Source organism: Galendromus occidentalis, unplaced genomic scaffold (assembly GCF_000255335.2).
Source record: "Galendromus occidentalis unplaced genomic scaffold, Mocc_1.1 scf7180000077468, whole genome shotgun sequence".
In the NCBI taxonomy this organism is placed as follows: Eukaryota; Metazoa; Arthropoda; class Arachnida; order Mesostigmata; family Phytoseiidae; genus Galendromus; species Galendromus occidentalis.
Window position 1 is genome coordinate 324,022 of NW_003805456.1, and position 6,589 is coordinate 330,610.

Below are 6,589 nucleotides of genomic sequence, written 5' to 3' on the forward strand. Positions count from 1 at the left end.
ATTCCTCTTAAGCGCAGTCCTAGCCGCAACCATGAATTTGAGTTTGAATCAAGCGAAGATCGATCGGATCCCCGACTGTTCGTCCACCGAAGTCGTTGTTCAGGCTTACTCTGAGGATGCGACAGGATTTCTTTTCGGAGTTTTTTTTCGATTTCGTTCCCGGATCATTGGAGCACGGATCCCGTCTTTCTCGCTACGGAACTCCCCGCGACATTCTCTCAATTAATTTCGTCATTCGGGTCGCCTAGAAGCTTCTCGCATAGATCTTGTACCCTAATCCCATTTGTTCGAGAGCTATCCGCGCTTTCCAATTGTCACGTCTCCCAAGAGAAAGACAACTGCCGACCGGACGGGTCGATTCGGCAAGCGAGATTTTCTATCTTGTAGACATAGCTGTCCATCGTGACGAGTATACAGCGGAATAATGGTTGGACAAGGGACAGTCCCGTTATGCTTTAACGACTAATCAAGGTCACGCCATTGACGACAAATTATTACCATGATTGTTCTTGACTCCAGACGACATCCAGACTCAACCTGAACAAGCATGCATGTTTCGCTAAAGAGTACTGTCCGGAATCCCGGGTTTCATATGAAGCTCGGCGCTCCCTTCGGCAACTCTTCGAGCTAGAGCTTCTCCATAAGCTCTCCTAGAGTAGCTCCAGGGGGAGGTCGGTCTCTGATCGAAAACACGAAACCGGCTGGTGGAGCGAGGCTTGGAAACGCGGGATTCGGAGATGAAGAGTTCAGTGTTCAAGAACATGCAGACGGTCGAGCTCACCTCAACCGTGGTGAAATTTTCGGACAGCTCCTCGAATATGGGGCAATCGTCTCGAACACAGGCAGTTGGCAATTGACGGAGGGAAAGCAATGCGATCCGCAGGGTGGCGACATCTCGCCTTGTGGGAAAGCGTAAGGATTGATCGGCGGACTCGGCCACGTCCTAGCAAGATCCAGGGAGAGGCAAGAATCTCTATCAATGGTCGAAATATCAGAGATAACCTACTCGATGGAACTCGATGGATCTAGCGACTTCCGTCAAAGGGGAGCTCAGAAAAACATTGTCCTAGTGTATGATGGAGCAGCGGCCTCGCATTCCGCGTCACTATATGCCTGCGTTATTCGGGATGCTTCGTGATGATGATCGAGATTATCCCCCGTAATCCTCACGGCCTCGCGATCACCGCACCGTAAAAGGAAATACTCCTGACCGCGAATGAGATTGACGCGATTCTGCAGGTTCCCGGAGCCCGTCCCGCCTGCCTTAGCTCTGTCGTCGCCATCGAACTTCAATGGAAGGCACCGATCTCGCTGGATTTGTGGCTATATCGAAGATGATCCCTGGCATTATTAGGGAACTGAATCCGCCAAAGCGAACGCTGATCGACCCACGCCTTTGAATATCGCGTTCGGATATCGGGAGCTCTCGACTCCCCAGGGGAGACGGTCCTCAACCCATTGCAGATCGAGCCCTTGATTATTTATCGTCAGATCTCGGGGCAACCCCACTACCGGCATCCTGCTGCTGAGGTCCAGCGAATCCGATCTCTCCATGAGGTGAAACATCGAGCCATAGTGCTCCAATTCAGCGACGGTGTAATGGAAACAGAGTCGGAGGTTCAATTGTCATCCGACGCAAGGCTCTCAGATTGAAACGGAATAGTCTCGGCTTCACAGACTGACTGAGAGGAGTTCATCCTACTTGCAGCTCGATGCTCCCCGTCTATTCTTCTTGTATCCCAGTCTTGTGTTGTGATAATGTGAGCTCTCAACGGTCTCCCTCGTGGAATGATCGGCAAGCTCGCTCACTAGGGCAAGCGAAGTGCAGCGCTTCCCGGGGATCTTCACCTTGACGTCGGATCGTAGAGGCTCTGGACGAAATCCCTCGATCAGTCCGAACAGTCTGAGATATACTCAGACATGGATATTCCCGCGGAAGCTCATCACGATGTTCTCAGGCTCCAAGTCGGAATGACCGCTTGAATGTAGCCGTCTCGGCTTGCTGCTGCCTGATAGAAGCTGATGGAACATCGAACGCATCGACCGCGTCGTTCGCGGCAACTATCGGAAATGCTGAGCTAAGCTTCCTTCCAGCAGCTCTATCACAATGACGTCATGCTCTTCACTCGCGATTTTTGCTCCAAACGAAGGGAAGAACCCTATTCTTTCTCTATGCGGTGTGAACGTGATTCTTAATTTAAATATAATCTCACAATCAGTTCTGTGATACTCCTGCGGAAATGTTCCGCGTTCCAGCGAGGGAGAGTTTCGGCAGAAACCTGGCGACCGGTGTTGTTTCTGCTCAACTTAAGGAACTAGTTCGGTATTTGTCACGCGGAAGCGCACAACGATGACTCTCAATGATAATGATAAATTGATGAACCAACCTTGTAAACATCGCCGACGGACGCTCGTCCGATGGTCCTCCGATCTTAAAGGATTGTCGCCATTTTCAAGACCTAATGATGTGAGATCGGAGCGTTGTTCCCGTTGGTCCTCAAGGTGCTGGACGGTATTGTCACCTCGTGGCAGCCGTCTAGGCTGCTTCGCGTCACACTCACACTTCTCGAGGGCTGGGGAAGCATTACGTCTAGTCCGAAACGTACGGGGAAGACGGAATTTATCACATCGACGACACTGGATTTCTCCATTTTTCCAGAATTTACCTATGCGACGGAAGGAAGATCGGATCAAGTGTGTCCTCGCTCAGATTCTCTTGAGAGCTACCGCAGACCGAAGGATTCGTGCTCAACTTCCCACCTCGAAGATATCCTTGGAGTTTGCTGAGATTCTAAAAAATGCTTAGGTTGCGGTCGGGGAATCCAGATATCGATCGCGGCCTTCTTGAGACTCGTCCTCGATGGATACCTATTTCTTTTTTTTCGAGCCCCTAAATTACATGGAAAATCAGTGTAGCGTTCCTTGTTTTATTAGCGACACTCTCTCTGTCTCACTTGTAGAGCAACTCAAGCATCCCTCGATTGTCTGGATCTCTCATCACGTCATGCTTCAAATGTCTCAGCATCGCCGACCTGTACTCGATGTCCAACATCCTCATAGCCTTCAGAACCGATAACGTCACTTCGAGCGGGTAGAATCGACGCTTCTGGTTTCCTTCGCAATATGAATAGACTTTTGAAGCCGCGAGGACCCTGTACACATACTGTTGGGCATAAACCTCCTCACGACTCTGCCTGAAGCGGAGTTTGTGTCTTTTCCGCAGTCTGAGTTTAGCGCTCGTTGCCACGGTAGAAGAGTCGGAATCTTCGCTTTCTTCGGTGGTTATCGAGCTCGGAACGGGAGTCGCTTCTTTCTGCTTGGTCTCATGGTCAGGTTGTGGCCTTCGCGGTCTGAAGGACAAATTCGGTCTATCGCGCCGGAGTCGCAGTCGCCACGCCATCCCAACTTCGTTTTCTAAATCGTCTAATCGATAATCCGCCTACTTCCCAGACAAAATATTCCCCTCATTGCGGCCAACTTGGTTCGATGGCCAACTTCAATTGACGGAAGTCTGTCGAGATCTCCTGAGCTCTGATCGAGACGAGATGCACTCGGGAGGGATGCGAAACTCGCAATGCAGAAACGATCGAAATTGCTGGATGTCCATGAGCAGAACCGCCAGAACAGCCCGGCACTGCGGGTCGCGCGATGCTCTCGCCTGCATCCATATGAGCGAGCATCGATACTAGAGCAGAAATGAGATCAAATCTTTAGCGTATTCTCGAACTTTATTAAGTCAATGGGAACGGTCTCTGATACGGTCACTTTTTCGTCTTCATGGGTCGTTGTAGTTCTCACAAGTAGCTTGTCGATGTTTCTCGCAGAACTCACGAAGCTTTGGTGGTAGAAATTCCTCAGCTTGTCGTTTGGTCACTAGCAACGCTGCGATACAAGCTAACGGCTTCACGCCGAGAGAAGACAGGAATTTTTCGTTTGTTCCTTTGTAGGTCAGACGGCAGCAAGTATACATTGCTAAAATTTTTAGGAAAGGAGACGGCAAGTCGTAGGGAGAATCGAGGATTAACTCCAGGGCCGTTGGAGTCAAGCCGCTCGAGGGCTCGAAGCTCAGCCACTGAGCTCTGTCACTTGCTCGAGGACAAATCCGCCGCAGCTCAGACAAGGCCTGCTCTCGCTGCGATGCGCGGAAAGCCACATTGGCGCCATGGCGGAGTAGAACTTCGGCTGCGAAAGCCAGGTAGAAAGAGTCTCTGCTGGTTTCAATTGTGCGGAACTCGTCCGCAATCAGGCTTAACATGAGGTTGGACGCCGGTAAAGGGAAAGTTGGCCCAGCCACCGAAATGAAGCCGGAAAGTGCTGCCACCAGTTCGGCCATGCAGTGATTGGAGGCAGCGTCGAACAGCATGACAGCTTCTTCGGCATCAGGTAATCTGATGCGAGTCAATGTTTGGACTGCTTTGCAGAAGAATTCAATTCGCACGAATTGGAACTCCACCGAACTTGCGAGAAATTCGGTACGATGGTTCATGAGAGCCAAATCTCCAAACGTCGCGAAATGTTTGAAAACCCAGCAGTTATCAGCTGGTCCGGAAATCCCATAAATATCGAATGGGATCTTGTCGAAATGGAACTCGGCCAGCATGCAGCATTGAACGAGTGTCTCGATATATTGACCATTTCTCAGCTGAGATTCCAACGCTCGGATGTCGGCCAGGCTCGTGAAGCAGCGTGCGGGTCTCGGTTCCTGACGCGGGCAGTCTCTCGTATCTCGGATGCTCTGGGCTCTCCGGAAGTGTAGCAGACCAGTGGCTCTGAGCAGCTCCATCCCACTATGCTTTAATCGGAGGATTTGGAGTATCTCGTGGCCGTCGGCGAGATCAGTAAAACTTCGACAACCTTCGAAATATTCATCCATGGCTGCATCCATTGGTTGATCCTCCGAGTCGGCGCTATCCAGGGTGAGCACTCAATTCCCGGTTTCTCCGCATAGCTCCCCCATCCGGCTACGGTCTCTCGATCGGAACAATGAAATACGATGTCTAGGCGCTGTCACAATTTGAGATTTCAGACATTGTACTCTAGTCCAGGGCTGGCACCGATCACGATCACGAGGTTCAGACTGGGGCAAACCTGCCACCGGAACTGATGTGAAATGAGGACACTGAAGTTCTTCCACCTTCGCGCACCGCCACCGGGTCTTGCACACTAGGATTTTTTCTTTTTCCCTATCAGCCGACCGAGCGAACCATCGGTCTTATCGCTGATACTTCTCTACATCATCATTGTTTTTACCCCTCTCCCTCTAGCTGATTTGTGCAAGCTCCCTCGCGTGGCGCGCGTATTTACTTTCCCTACCGGAATACTTTCCTCAAATACACATATCCAACCCTCGGCAGCCGATAACTGCAACACACGATCGGTCGCTACCGGAGTAGGAAGAAATCCCAAAGCTCCGAAAGGACATCGGAACCGCCGTTCTTTCGAAACGATGGAACTTCCGGCAGGGAATGCTTTCGGCGTTCTGGAAGCGGTTCCACTCGGAATAACTGGCCTACCTCAGATCGGCAAACTCACGGCGACCGGTGAAACAGCGATCACTCGAAGTAGGAGAAATCTGCCTCTTGAAAGAATAAAGCGCCCCAAGATCTGAATGGCCTCGGGTACGGGTGACAGATCTACACCCCAGCTCGCCAGACAAACGAAACGTACCTGCGCGTTCAAGTTCGGAAATGGAAAGACTCTCATCAGGCCGACGGAGCTACTATATCCACTGGAGCCGGAGAGCTGGGACCCCTACTTTAGATATCAAATCGACCACATCAAGGTCCTGTTTCCGACGGAGCCATCTGCCAAGCGAGCGGATCCAAAGAAACGGACCTAAGCTGATCTGCGAGGGAAGCGCAGCAAATCTCCGGAGCACCGCGCTATCAACACTATACATAATCGTCTTTCCTTATCGAAAACAAAAAGAAGCAGAATATCGCATTCAAGATACAACTTTATTAGACGACTTCGCATTCCTCCATCTCGCTGTCCCCGTCGCTGATTTCGCCCTCCTCGGGCTATTCGGCTTTTTCGATACGAATTTCGAGGGCTCCATCACTATCGTCCGAGTCCGGATCGCAAATTCGGATTCCAGCGAGATGTTGCGGTACGGGCAGGGCGCGAGCGGCACGGGGGCCCGATGGACCGGGAAGCCGATACTCTGAGCTGTGTCGCGGGAGACGGAGCCAAGTTCGCGGAGCTCGGGCTAAGCTTTCGGGGTAAAGCCGGTTTTCTCACGGCTCCAGTCGAGTCCTCGGGCGAGTCGGTTGCTTAGTCTGGACTCTGGGCGGCTCCGGAACTCGGACTCTCGGCCATAATGTTCGCCACGTGTTCGATGGCGCGATCGACCTGCACGACGGCAGTGGTAGGAGCGGCGAACGGGCCGGCAGAGGTTGGTCGGACGGCTCGGCGGGAGAAGGGACCACTGATGTATTGCGGAGCACCTTCGGGGTGAGTGCCTAGCGTTCGAAGCTCTCGGAATCGTCCGACATCATCTTTGTTTGTACGGTCCAAGCGGCATTCCATTACACTTCCTCTGAACATTCGTCCCCGTGCGCAACGGTTGTGCGGAATCGATCTCACGCAC